The sequence below is a fragment of the Glandiceps talaboti genome, chromosome 22, assembly GCF_964340395.1.
Source record: "Glandiceps talaboti chromosome 22, keGlaTala1.1, whole genome shotgun sequence".
Lineage (NCBI taxonomy): Eukaryota > Metazoa > Hemichordata > Enteropneusta > Spengelidae > Glandiceps > Glandiceps talaboti.
The window spans coordinates 15,836,738-15,852,962 of record NC_135570.1 but is presented as its reverse complement, the minus strand read 5'-3'; positions in this window follow the sequence as shown (position 1 = coordinate 15,852,962).

The following is a 16,225-nucleotide window of genomic DNA, read 5'->3' as shown; positions in this document are numbered from 1 at the left end:
AGTACAGGATTTATATATTGCGTTCTGTCCATGCGTGTGTGTGTGTTCACCACCAGTACAGGACTTATACATTGTGTTCTGTCCATGCGTGTGTGTGTGTGTGTGTGTTCACCACCAGTACAGGACTTATACATTGCATTCTGTCCATGCGTGTGTGTGTGTTCACCACCAGTACAGGACTTATATATTGCATTCTGTCCATGCGTGTGTGTGTGTTCACCACCCATACAGGACTTATACATTGCATTCTGTCCATGCGTGTGTGTGTGTTCACCACCAGTACAGGACTTATATGTTGTGTTCTGTCCATGCGTGTGTGTGTGTTCACCACTCGTACAGGACTTATACATTGTGTTCTGTCCATGCGTGTGTGTGTGTTCACCACCAGTACAGGACTTATACATTGTGTTCTGTCCATGCGTGTGTGTGTGTTCACCACCAGTACAGGACTTATATATTGCGTTCTGTCCATGTGTGTGTGTGTGTGTTCACCACCAGTACAGGACTTATACATTGCGTTCTGTCCATGCGTGTGTGTGTGTTCACCACCAGTACAGGACTTATACATTGCGTTCTGTCAATGCGTGTGTGTGTGTGTGTTCACCCTCATATCTCTGGTATGCAACAAGTGATTTCAACCAAACCTGGCACAAAGGTAGCATAGTATGTGATACATATGCATGTCACTTTGTTTTACAACCAAATCAAATATGGCTGAATGGCAGCCATATTTGTTGTTAGATTTCACAGTATGCATCATAACTTTGGAGGTATAATACGTAGTGACTCCATTCAAGTGCCTACATCCATATTATCAAATATGAGCTTTCTTTTAGGATCATGACCTCTGACCTTCAAAGTCTTGTTCAAGGTCAAATGGCCAAATTTGGGTTATTTTCATTGCTTTTTGATTCAAATATTTCAAGTGATTGTGATATTTTAATCATATCTTGGTTTTTACTATGTGAGGCATATGCAGAATGCCATATTTGTGATAATAAAGCATATGTTGCCTGTTATCTCCAAAAGTATGATACATATGACCACCATTCAAGTGTCTACCCTCACATTATCAATGATGAGCTTTCTAATGAGACATTGACCTTTGACCTTGACAAACATTTTCAAGGTGAAATGACCAAACCTTTTCTTTCTATGTGAACTAATAAAGTTGAATGCACAAAGACTCCATTTAAATGTCTATAACCCAAAGGTCAGCTTTCTTATATTCAAGGTCAAATAGTAAATTGGTCAATAAATTTTAAAGTTTTGTATCTCGAGACACCATTCAGATTTGCACAATAACTTTGCCATAAAACACACAAGTTGGGGACTATGTCTTTAATTGAAGGCTTGTTGACAAATGTTTTGGCAGCTTCTTCAAGAACTACATGTAGTGTGCACCAATTACAGAATCAGAGAAATTGTGTCATAGATGTACCACAAATCTACAATTACATTTATAATAAGGTTTATCTCCAATACATTTATAAAAAAGTTTTTTAGCACATCTGAACTGATATGGTTCAGTAGTGCTATAGGCATGGTGTGGTGTCTGTCCATCTGTGTGTGTGTGTGCGTGTGTGTGTCTGTGTGTGTGTCTGTGTGTGTGTGTGCACGTGCACGCGCGTGTTTGTTTGTGTGTGTGTGTGTGTGTGTGCTAGTAGGGACACTGTTGTGTGTGAGGTAGCAATGCTGGACCAATTACCTTGGTATTTGGTGGCAATGTAATATAATGTGTCTAGTTGGATAGTCTGTACAAGTACATGGCAGATTTGTGTGATGTTTATTTTACCAAATTGAAAGATTAATGAAGACAACATCAGCTTTTACTTGATATTACTTATTTACAAATCAGATAAATCTTAGTAATACACAATTTGTGATGAGAAGGTCAGTGATACTAAATAGTTGACCAATAAATGTAATAGTTTGTAGTAAATGTTGCTATGCTTACCAATGCTTACCAATGCAATTTATACTACAAACCACATGGAATAGTTTTTAGTAATAAATAGATTGGGGTCTGTTCACTTGTACTGCAATGCCATTGGCACTTTTTTTAAATACAAACTAAGATTTCAGTTTGGAATTGTACAATAATGTCTGACATGTATTTATTTTCTCTTATTTTGCATGACCCATGTCATTTGTTCATTTATATACACTGTGTTGTATAACTTATAATGTATGCCAGCTTAATAGTATACAGGTGTGTACATCCTAAATGCCATCCTTAAAGTTCATTCTTAACTCAGGGGATCAATTGTTTTGAAATCACCATGGCAACAATGGGAGTAATTTGTAGTTTTACTGTCATCCTGTAATGCATTGCATGATGGCTGAAAGTTCACATGCCTGAATATTACTTTATCAGAGTTTTTCATTATTTGATATCTGTAATTGTAATATATCATTTTGATAACATTTATCTAATATAGAGATGATTCAATTTTTGAGTTGGTGTGTTTTAAGTGAATTATAGATATTCAATTGACTCACAGACACATAATGAACCTTACACCTTGAATGATGCATGATGGGAAAATTTAATGTGGTATGGCCATATTGATACACACCAACCAATCACAGCTGTTATTGTGAAATGTGGTAACTAGGTAATGATACACACCAACCAATCACAGCTGTTATTGTGAAATGTGGTAACTAAGTAATGATACACACCAACCAATCACAGCTGTTATTGTGAAATGTGGTAACTAGGTAATGATACACACCAACCAATGTGGAATGGGGGGGGGGGGGCAATGATTTAACTGGGGTATAGTGGGATGAGGAGTGTCAGAATGAGATATATGAAATGATACATTGGAAAATTTTATCAGGAGATTGCTACAATACATATAAATTGAAATAATTTAATATATATATGATTGAAATTGAAAATTAGCGTGATAAAATTTAATTTAATTTTGATTTTCATTAATTATATTGGAAAGCTAAGTGAGAAATTCTTATCAAACCTTTCTGTGACATTAATAAGATAGTTGTAAAATTAATGAAATGTGTACAAAATTATAGTGCTAAGGGCATGATGTGTGTGTGTGTGTGGGGGGGGGTTAGAGGGGGGTTGATAAATCTTGATATGTTATCTGGATGTTACATTTTACTACATATCTGGTGAAAAATGTGTTCAAATCAAAATGATTGCTCCATAGAAATGTGATTTACTTTTAAAAATTCATATTAAAAACTGCTCGGCAATAGGTGTGATATTTGATTGAGATGTTTCTTGAAATATCAAATGTAAATTATTCAGTACATCTACTAATTAAGATGTAACTAACAGGAGTACTGGTATATGTATATATATATCAGTCACTACTCAATATGGAATAAGTCACTCAAAGCTAGCAGGCTGATCACATTTTGATTGATCCAATAGTGTAGCAACCTTCGGAGTATTTGAATGTTTTGATTGCTTAGAGAACGTGAATACAATGGGGAATGTATGTTTATTATCCTTGGATTGTATAAGTTGGACATAACCAGTAAGTATCCTTGTAACACTGACAAGTTTCCACTACATGTATAAAACTTAGAGATACAGCTGGTAAGTCTTTTAAAACATTGATTGTTTGAAATATTATCGGATCTAAACCGTTCTTTTCATTTGAAATTTACTGGCTAGTATTGTCAATGTACAGATAATGGGGACCTTATTTTTAGTCCCCAACAGGCACTGTCCAGAGGGGACTTATACGTTGGGTTCCATCCATGAGTCTGTTCATCCATCCATACATTCACCCTCATATCGCTAGTCTGCACAAACTGATTTCAACCTGATGTTATGATAAATAAAACATAGAATTAAGTATGATCATCTTTGTCACAACTAGCACGACATTAATGTAAAATGAAATAAAACAATAAATATATGATGAAGACTTCTAATCTTGTATAGCCCAGAAAATTGGTCAATGAATTAGGAAGTATTGTATCTAGAGACACCATTCAAATTTACACAATAAAATTGCTAAATAATACACCAGTTGGTGATGTAGACTGCAGTGAGATTTGATGATATTGTTTGTAATTTTTCCTTATTTATGAATTTGTGGTATTTTGTCATTATTCAATTTACTAACCATCAATGCAAATCTGTACTCCCAGGAAAATCTTTTTTATTTTAATTTGACGTTTGTGTGTTTTACATATAGCACTGTAGCTTTCTCTATCCTGTACTATTAATCAGTGTGTTGATGTGATTCTGTGCACAGTAAATAATTGATATTTCCCACCTGATGTGTAAAAATTTCAATTTATTTTGCTTAGCAACAATGTTGTAACATCATACTACTAGTAATGATTTACATGGACAAATTGTTTGGGATTTTGGGTCAAAAATAGAGTGGGATATTGGTTTGAAATTCAGTATTTGAAGTTCAATGAGATGTCCTAATGTAAATTATGTAATAATACATGGTGATGTGATCCTTGGTATGCATGCAAGCTGCAACTATGGATATCTATATCAGAAACTGATCAGATAAACCACCACCTGGGGATGGTATACCAAGAAGTTTTGACCAGGGAACGAAATATTTGCATGAGTGAGAGTGAGTGCATACACTGAGCTCACTGGTCAAAACCGACTAGTATAGCATCCCCAGGTGGTGGTTTATGTGCCAACTATGCAAATATCACTATTTTATTAACAGTTAGATTGATGTCTAGACCAGTCACTGAGATCTCTCAATTTGAGCCATCAATATACTGGACCTGGTACATAACCCATAACACCAAAGTAAAGCATTTTCTGTATGTATCACAATCATTTATAGCATCCATATCAAGTGTAAAAGTATACTGTTTCATTTGCTAATTGACAACATTAGAAAGACCAAATGCTCGAAGGCTTGTAAATAAACCAATTGAAACAGTATACTTTTATACTTGATATGAATGCTATAAACAGGACTAGTGTAACACATAGAAAAAGTGCTTTACTCAGTTCAGTGTTATTCTTTGCAATATAATTTGTAATTTAGAACCGTAAATGTGATTTGTAGTCAACAATTCAGACTTGTAATACATAAATTATAGTATAAATCAGGCATGCTATCGAAGCATTATCAGGTGTGCTATCGAAGCATTATCAGGTGTGCTATCGAAGCATTATCAGGTGTGCTATCGAAGCATTATCAGGTGTGCTATCCTAGCATTATCAGGTGTGCTATCCTAGCATTATCAGGTGTGCTATCCTAGCATTATCAGGTGTGCTATCCTAGCATTATCAGGTGTGCTATCCTAGCATTATCAGGTGTGCTATCGAAGCATTATCAGGTGTGCTATCGAAGCATTATCAGGTGTGCTATCCTAGCATTATCAGGTGTGCTATCCTAGCATTATCAGGTGTGCTATCCTAGCATTATCAGGTGTGCTATCCTAGCATTATCAGGTGTGCTATCCTAGCATTATCAGGTGTGCTATCGAAGCATTATCAGGTGTGCTATCCTAGCATTATCAGGTGTGCTATCCTAGCATTATCAGGTGTGCTATCGAAGCATTATCAGGTGTGCTATCCTAGCATTATCAGGCATGCTATCCTAGCATTATCAGGTGTGCTATCGAAGCATTATCAGGTGTGCTATCCTAGCATTATCAGGTGTGCTATCCTAGCATTATCAGGTGTGCTATCCTAGCATTATCAGGTGTGCTATCCTAGCATTATCAGGTGTGCTATCCTAGCATTATCAGGTGTGCTATCCTAGCATTATCAGGTGTGCTATCCTAGCATTATCAGGTGTGCTATCCTAGCATTATCAGGTGTGCTATCCTAGCATTATCAGGTGTGCTATCATACATTATCAGGTGTGCTATCCTAGCATTATCAGGTGTGCTATCCTAGCATTATCATATGTGCTATCGTAGCATTATCAGGTGTGCTATCGTAGCATTATCAGGTGTGCTATCCTAGCATTATCAGGTGTGCTATCGTACATTATCAGGTGTGCTATCATAGCATTATCAGGTGTGCTATCATACATTATCAGGTGTGCTATCTTAGCATTATCAGGTGTGCTATCATACATTATCAGGTGTGCTATCCTAGCATTATCAGGTGTGCTATCGTACATTATCAGGTGTGCTATCGTAGCATTATCAGGTGTGCTATCGTAGCATTATCAGGTGTGCTATCGTAGCATTATCAGGTGTGCTATCCTAGCATTATCAGGTGTGCTATCCTAGCATTATCAGGTGTGCTATCCTAGCATTATCAGATGTGCTATCGTAGCATTATCAGGTGTGCTATCGTAGCATTATCAGGTGTGCTATCATACATTATCAGGTGTGCTATCCTAGCATTATCAGGTGTGCTATCCTAGCATTATCAGGTGTGCTATCATAGCATTATCAGATGTGCTATCATACATTATCAGGTGTGCTATCCTAGCATTATCAGGTGTGCTATCATACATTATCAGGTGTGCTATCCTAGCATTATCAGGTGTGCTATCCTAGCATTATCAGGTGTGCTATCCTAGCATTATCAGGTGTGCTATCCTAGCATTATCAGGTGTGCTATCCTAGCATTATCAGGTGTGCTATCCTAGCATTATCAGGTGTGCTATCATAGCATTATCAGGTGTGCTACGGTCACATTATCAGGTGTGCTATCCTAGCATTATCAGGTGTGCTATCATAGCATTATCAGGTGTGCTACGGTCACATTATCAGGTGTGCTATCCTAGCATTATCAGGTGTGCTATCCTAGCATTATCACTATTTTCTTTGTGTAAATGTCTACTTTGTAACAATTAAAATACAATACAACTTGTTATGACTACATACATCTGTGTGGAGTGTCATTTTTTCAGACTACTAACACATTTCACATGGAGATGTCACAAAGTTCAATCCTGAGAATAGTACTGCTTGCTAGATTTGCCCTGTACATGTTATCACTTTAGACCACTTACATCACTACATGTATGAGGAAAGATTAGAACAAAAATCATGGTGCTCATAATAAGATATGATGTTCATGATGTAAAATGCTGTTTAAATAACCATTGTCACAACGTCTTGATCTTCCACTGTAACACTATATATAATCCTATATAACTTATATACTCCTATATCACTTGCATGGGTCTGTAACCAAGGTGATCACATTGTTATTATGTAGATTTTCCATCATATGAAAATCGTCCACCATGGATTGCAGTGTCACGGGACGAATTCCATCCTTTTCACGATCGTAGTAATGATAAGGAATACGTCTGCCTTTTTTATTCAGATTCCAAGGCCAGAATCCATAAACCTGAATATGTTCACACAGATTGATGGCAGCCGTAATGACCTGAAAACCTTCGCTTTGGATTTTTCTTCCCCAAATCCTTTGAAAAAAATAAGATGGTAAAAAAACATATCGTCAAAGTTGTCGTGAAAGACGAAATTGAAAACTAGTTTTTTTCCCAATGTGTCTTCAACAAAAACACATCAAAGGGTGTATGTGAAAGTGTTGGACAGAATTCCTTATTGTTATATTGTGAGGTCAATATTGAGTGGAATGACTTGTATCTTTACATTACACATCCATTATCAAGATTATAACAACTTGCAGGACAATACGTACCGTGTTCAATATAAAGTGAAACAGTGACTTAAAAATATGAGAACACATTTAGAATTTGTCATAACACTACTGCAGAGGGTGACCATTTCACACACATTGATCTTAGTTCAAGTAACGTGATGTACCTGACACATAATGTCAACATTTCTACACTAGTAGAACAAACACTCTTGAATATTTCACAAAGTCCTTAGACTGGAAGATTCATCGTTGAGGGGGCTATAATCACATACGATATATAAATATACTACATGCTGATATGAACACATGTACTCAAGCTTTATAGTTAGTTATGTTTACAAAAACAAATAAATAAATAAATAAATAAATACCGACAAGCATCAACAAGAGAGTAATTACAAATCATTATAAACTACAAGAATTACTACATGTTTTCATATATGTGAATTGGTCACGATTGTACATACCCCACAATTGTGACCATTTCGTATATTGGAAATCATATAGTAATTCTTGTAGTTGATAATGATTTGTAATTACTCTCTTGTTGATGCTTGTCAGTATTTATTTATTTATTTATTTATTTATTTATTTATTTATTTATTGTTTTGTTTGTTTGTATCTGTGGTTTTTTTATTTGTTTGTTTGTTTATTTATTTATTTGTTTATTTATTTATTTTGTTATGTTATGTCTGTTTGTTTGTTTGTTTTCATAAACATAACTAACTAAGCCTGTGATATGAGTGAGGAACCATAAATCGTATAGTCCAGTTTGAACTACATACCTTTTAGACGTCTCCTTCAATGGTACTGGAGCATAGGCAACTCTAAATGGAATATGACTCTTTCTAGCTTCTTTTAGCATTGTTTTGAGATATCCATTCTCTTCCTTACCTATTGCAAATGTCACCCATAATATAATGTTTGCATTCCTTGATGTCATTTGATAGAATGTTTTTAGCATTCGTTTTGCATTTGGCATATAGTTACTTGGTTTCTTTAAATATCTAGATAGTCGACGAACCGATATATAATTGGCAGCCAGTAAGTCGGTCCTTTTCCCGACATGCTTTTCGAAACCTACCATTGTTGGGAAGTTCATTCGAATAACAAAGTCATGGTGATCAATTTGTTTACCACAATTATTAACAATACCACTGCTTCCGACAATTGCACACGATTTCTTTAATCCGGGAACTTCGAGTAAATTTCTGTTAAATTCTCTGTGAAGTTTATCCGTAGAGTTATGGCAGTAGTTGTTATGACAATAGTTGTTGCTTGGCAACTGTTGAAATCCCATCTGCTTCACCGTTGTATTTTTCTTATAAATAGAAATGGACTGTTCTATGGTCTGGAACATTTTAATGTTGTCTCTGTAATAGATATAGATTTGGTGTGTATGATGTCGCTATAAAAATAACAGTTTGGTGTGAATTGTTGTTTTTCATGTACATCCATTATAATAGTATTCATGTGTCTTCTTATAATGATTTCATAAAACACTTCCAAACACTGTTCTCAAAATGCTTTGTAATTATTATCTCTGACAAGAACCCATTGTTAACTGTACATGGGCCTTTGTACTCCCTCAACACTCAACATGCATGTATTCTGAATATTTACATTGTTTGCTGAAATAATGTTACCAAAACACCAATAACACAAACACGTTAAAACATGTTCTGTACGTACACTTTGTTGTTGTAGTTAACATTTGACAAACAAATACTTTTCAAACAGTGCACGTGGTCATGGAGTCTAGCTGCTCGTCTTCGAGCTTTCTTTTGGAAGGTGCAAAAAAGTCTACACCAGGTGTAGGGTCTATGGTGCAATCGAGGGCTATGTACAAACTAATATAAACATATAAAGGAGACTGTCTTTTACACTAGTTTGCACAAAGCTGGGTGTTTGTATAGTGTGATAATCCAGTAGATAAGAGATAAAACATATTGTCATGGTAACCTATCCTCCGATAATTATGAGATTAAGGGTGTTTTGATTTAGATAAGTACACAATAGACAACTGTGGAAAGATAAACAACTTAACAAGGCAGAGCCGCATTGTTTATTTTTCCACCGGTGTCTATTGTACTTACAGTATGCCCGATAGGTTCACAGGATGGCAGTCCATCTCACCCTTGCTACACACTGTCTCACCCCTTGCCAGGCTAGGTGATAATAATACTGAGATAAAAGTGTACACATTCAGATGGGAACACACACACATCATGCAATTTCCCGTGTTCGCGGCGCAACAAATAATCCATACAACACCACAGTGACAACATTCACAAGCCCCTGTCAATGTAGAAGCCTGATACTATGATAGGGTTGAACATTGAGACGTATATCGTCTAGTTCATATGAAAACCTGTGTAAAGTTCGTGGTTTTTAAAAAAAATGTTTACTGTTTCTTTTGATTGGTAACAGTTTATGCCCCCCTCCAAGTTAAATTTTTTACTGTACAGTCACTACTACATCTATGGTGCTGTAGTATGACTTATTGAATACAGGCTCTAATTATTTTTCTCTGTAATTAAGTTCTCGTAATTTTGGCAAGCTATTTTGGTCCGGGCCGGACATGTGGTTTCTGACTTAGCTTGTTGGACTGGTTTCACTTTCGTTTAGGGTCTATGTTTGATGTCAACCCAATTCACACTTTCTAAATCCCAATTTGTCTTACACTATCCATTACTGATAACACTTCAGCAGCAACACAGACAAGGAGTTGTTTATCAGCCACTGCACATATTAAATATTAGCTCCGGTAGAAGACTGCTAATCCTGTACATGTCAAACACTGGGTCAACATTTTGACAGATTAAAGACTGTGGGGCTAGTACTGTTGTCCCGTCATCGGATTCTCCATCGGAAAATACCCCGGAAGAATCGATCCCTTGACACGTCGATTTTAAAGATCTGTTTTAATTCGAATATAACCAAAAACATAACCACCCATAGCACTCTCAGAAGTCACTTGTTCAAACCTGACAACAAACAAAATCTGTAAAAACATTGGTCATAATGTTTTTGTTTGTTTTTTATCGCGTTTCCAAAGCAATACACCGACATTCCAGTTAGTGCTCAGATCACTAAAGGAAGGGGTTAAACATTAACTAGAGGGTTCTGTTTTTGGACGTTCAATAATGTGTCATGATGGGAAAGGTAATCTGTGATTCGTGTGAAGTACGAAGTGTTGGGGTGCCCTCACACATCAATCAACCTCTTACGAACAGCTACAGGCTGGTGACTTAGAGGTCGAAGCAACACGACGTATTTTGTAGACGAGGGGGAAGGCGGAATGAAAAAAAACACGATATTGTGACGACCGTGAAAAATTCAATGACTCACCTGAATTCAACTAAACTTGATACATTTGTTACATCATAGACAGTAGAGGGGAGAGTCTCCCCTCTACTGTCTATGGTTACATCAAATTGGACCTGATGCCTAATCACCTTTACAGTATCGTTCATTGACTGTGGTGTCATTTTGGAATCCATGACAGACCTGTAACATACAATTCAAGGAATAGACATGTTAAGACAATTGCTTAGTATTAGAGTATATAGTAATAGCTAGTTGTCTATTTGGTTAGAGTTGGGGGGGGGGGGGGTTAGTTTTCATTTGCATCGAATTCACAACTAGCACCTGGTATGTACTGGCCATTTGTATTGTAATCGATATGTCATTCTCAGGATAAAAATCTGTCCTAAATGAAATTGTAGAAGCATTATGGTATTGGCTACATCTGACTGTACTAAAATAAGGCTTACTATATATACATGGATATTGGATATCCAATATCTAGACACAAGCTAGATCAGGCACTTTCAGTCAGTGTTTGCTATATACATTGTATTATTTCCAAGTGTGTATCACCCTACAGTGGTTATGTTTCAACATGTTTAGGTCAGTCCTTCCAGTAAATTTCAAGGTGTTTCGTGTGTTGTGTCACGTGTACAGCTATACATGCAATTTTTTTTATACCACAAGATGATACTATGCAACTCATGGCATCCAGTATAGAGAAGTCATTTCTAACAAAACTGGCCATAGTGCAGTGTTTGACTCCATGTCATATGCATGGGATGTATCAAGAGACAAAGAGTTTATATTATGTTTGAATGTATATTTATAGCTATTTATTGTTTATAGTTTCCACATACATTAGTTGTTTAATAAATGTATGGACATTTAAGTACAGCGGCGTGGCTTATGATTTCGCTTAGTTGTTGAAAATAAGGTGACCCCACCCCCTTATTTATTTTGTCAAAATGATGATCACGCCCTTCTTTGAGTCCCATATTGAGGTGAACGCCTGATTTGCCACCCCTTCCCCTACTGGTCGTAAAACTGATCGCTCCCTAGGTTGTCAGGTGAGACATATCAAGAAAGTAGCATTAAACTTTTAGTCTGGATTCCAACTGTGAATGGACGTTTCATGGTAATGATACTGTATAGGAACTAGACTACTAAACATAAACCCTACATGAATGACTAAACATGGTCAAACCATGGATCTACTGTGAGTTAATAGATCATAATAGATCCTAGTTTCAATACATTGGAAGCCGTGGTTTATAAGGATTGATAGAAACCAATTTGTGGATAACTTACCTATATATTGGATTGGGTTTGACAACAGCCAGATGATTTTTAGTGATGAGAAAGATGACCACCAGTACGTTAAAGCATAGTAAGAATGTGAAGACTTGAAGAGATAATCGATGTGTCATTGCCATGTCTAGCAGCAGGGCAGCAGGTTTCATTTATCGCTCCTAGTTGAGGATATGTGCACTGCTAATTTATACCGTCGCGGTGAACTACAACATGCCATTTGGTAACACAAAATATGAGTTGTTAGGTACGAGGTTGAATCGTTTTAAAATGACACGTTCCAAATATTTACAATTGTCTGGTTACACTGGAACTACAAGCTACATTTTATGGCGAATACAAAAGTTCCCATTGATTGTGAGTCTTGCTTTTATTGCATCTCATTAACATGATAAAGTAACGTTACGTCACGATATAAATGAGTGTTTTATATTCAAACTAATTCAAACTTGGTTAGATCACCCTGGACACATGATCGGAATTTGTTCCCTTGGTTTTAGCAAAGCTTTTGATATAATAAACCATATCAAAGCTTGTGAGACTGAATGAGATGGGTCGCTCATTTTCCTACAGGTAGAATGCAAAGGGTTGTCTTGAATAAACGCAGCTTCAAGGTTGGCAACATCAAAGCCAACGTACACCAGGGATGACACGACACTTTCAGTACACTAAATCAATTGAATCTGGTAAATGGGCTATACTATACTAGTATACAGAACAACGTGCAATTAAACCAAAAGAAGTGTAAAGAAGTGAGGTTATAATAAGAATGATTTATTCCCAATAATAATAATGATAATTATAATAATAATAGTAATTACAAATTACAAATACATTTACTTGTCAAGATATGTATATCAATAACTAACGGGAAAGGGGGGATGGAAATAGTTGTCTTACAACTAATCTAGTCCAGTCCCTATAAATACAATTGACAATAAATATTATCTGGGCATGTCCAATATGATATAATAAATCTGGAATCTTCAAAACTTACAAATACAAACAATACACACAACAACAACAACAACAACAACAACAACAACAACAACAACAACAACAACAACAACAACAACAGAGAATAAGTAAATACGTCTAATCTAAAGTACAATGTTACCAGACTGCAGATATTTTTTTAAAACTTTCGTTTGAACTCTGACCTGCAGTGGATGTTGGTATTCTATTCCATATTTTCGCACCTGCATACTTTATGGTAAATTGACCCGACCTGTGTTTTGGCTCTTGGAATACGTAAATACGTAAATCATTCCGTGTACTCTGTCTTGTTGAGTAGAAATGACTGATTTGAGTAAAATAATTGTGAAATATAGTTGGAAGCCAATTTTGAAAAACATTGTGCGCCCTGAGCGGCGAAGCCACGAGAAGTGAGGGACTTTAGTCCCTCGTCCCATCTCTTCTCGTGGCTAAGCCACTCGGCAGACATGCAGCGATTAGGCACAAATCTGACAGTGAGACTACCTTGACGGTTGCTATTTGTTGTTTCCAAGATAGATACTGGTCAACTATAACCCCAACAAACGATGCACTCTCAGTTCCTTGTATCATGGTGTCTTATGGCATGTGACCAAAACAGTTTCTACCGAACCCTTCATGTTATAAATGTTCCTAATTAATAAGTCCACTGTCATTCTCACACCGTTAGTAATAGGTGAAACAGTCCTACAGGTGGTTGATTGATACAGATGACTTGGTTTAATAGTCGCCAGTATTTTGAAATGGCATTCACACATTGATGGAATAAATCTATGGTGGCTCACAGGAGACAGAGGAAAACTAAATTTGTGGAATAAATAATTGATTTTTGTGAGAAAAGAAAAATATAATACAAGGATAAAACTTTTCTTTCATATAACAAGACATTTATTTTCTGGGTCAAAATAAAAATATCAAAGTTTAAAACTACAGTGCAATTTCTGTGACAAATGTACCAGGCTGAATTGTGGTTTCTCACTTATTATCGATCCTGATAACTAACTCTTTTCTAAAGCTTCAATGTTAATTTCTATGATTGGTACCATGCAATATTCATATCTTCTCAGTTGTTCATCACGTGGTTGTTTCCTTGTCTGTCTTCTCAACAATGCAAGTATCAGTTGTTCATCACGTGGTTGTTTCCTTGTCTGTGTTGTTGTGATTCATCTTCTACAGTTTTTTTTAGCCGTTTAAGTAACGATATCTGATAGAAGTCGTGATGTTCCTTCCTCAGAGGTAATATGCCACTACTTAACATTTATACATGTAATTGTTGTAATGTTTCGTTGATTTGTTGATAAAAACTGAAAAATTAAGATGACCTTGAATGTTGACTTTGACCTTGCCCGTCCCCTAAAGCCCATATACGGACACTTCCGTCATATCTATAGCACTTGAGGACCATGAGATCTTCAGTATTGCCATATTTTTTCATAATTGCAGATCTGAATATTGATAATATAGAACATTTTAGATGTGAACTGAAAACACGTCTTTTAAACAGCATTATGGACATTAATTTAATGAAGTTATTTTGATTGTAGTATTTTAGTAGTTTTATCAGGTCTTTTATGTTTGTTTATCTCATGAGTTTAACATATCATTTCCCAATGTTTTTAATTTTTAACTGTAACTGTTCAGCACTTTTGAATATTTGTTTTAAAATAGAAAGGGTGTTATAGAAAATAAATAAATGTTAGAAGGTTGACAACCTTGTGGTGAAACTGTAACTTCCAAGGTTGTATGTTGACAACCTTGTGGTGAAACTGTAACTTCCAAGGTTGTATGTTGACAACCTTGTAGTGGAACTTTAACTTCCAAGGTTGTATGGTGACAACCTTGTAGTGGAACTTTAACTTCCAAGGTTGTATGGTGACAACCTTGTAGTGAAACTCTAACTTCCAAGGTTGTATGTTGACCAGCTTGTAGTGGAACTGTAACTTCCAAGGTTGTATGTTGACAACCTTGTAGTGAAACTGTAACTTCCAAGGTTGTATGGTGCCAACCTTGTGGTGAAATTGTAACTTCCAAGGTTGTATGGTGACAACCTTGTAGTGAAACTGTAACTTCCAAGGTTGTCTGTTGACAACTTTGTGGTGGAACTGTAACTTCCAAGGTTGTATGTTGACCAGCTTGTAGTGAAACTGTAACTTCCAAGGTTGTATGTTGACAACTTTGTGGTGGAACTGTAACTTCCAAGGTTGTATGTTGACCAGCTTGTAGTGAAACTGTAACTTCCAAGGTTGTATGGTGACAACCTTGTGGTGAAACTGTAACTTCCATGGTTGTATGGTGACAACCTTGTAGTGGAACTGTAACTTCCAAGGTTGTATGTTGACCAGCTTGTAGTGAAACTGTAACTCATTACTATTTATAAGAAGGTAGGTATGCACTTCAGCATTATGGATATTCATTGCTCATCTAATATATATACATGTCTACTGACTCCCATGAGGCACCACTGGATCATTGCTAAACCAATGAAATTGAGAAATAAGCTTCAATTTGGTGTTTCTTGTGGCATCTAGTTTTGGTACTTAATGGGCAAAAACACACTTTCAAATTGTGTCCAATATTTTCCAGGAAATGATAAAGACAGTTCTGTTTAAAAAAACACATGTAGCTTTATTAAAGAAATGTAAAAATGTAATAACTTAATTGTAAATTGCACTAGTATAGTAGTTCAACAAGTAATTAAGAAAGCAATGTAAATCATTCAGCTACATTGTAGTAAAATTCTTGCAACTGATACTTTGCTGGCTTGGATAAACCAGTTTGATCCAGTTACAATGGACAATATGTCAATTTCAATGATGTCTGATAAACCAGTTTGATCCAGTTACAATGGGCAATATGTCATTTTCAATGATGTCTGGATAAACCAGTTTGATCCAGTTACAATGATCAAAATTTCTAAACTCTGCTGAATTAATTCTATTGAGACTAATCTTGGTTATTGCAGGTCACACGATACTTGAGTTGTTGGTTATTTTACTTAAGTCTTAATGTATTCACTTACATTTTCCATTTGATTGTGTGCACCAAATT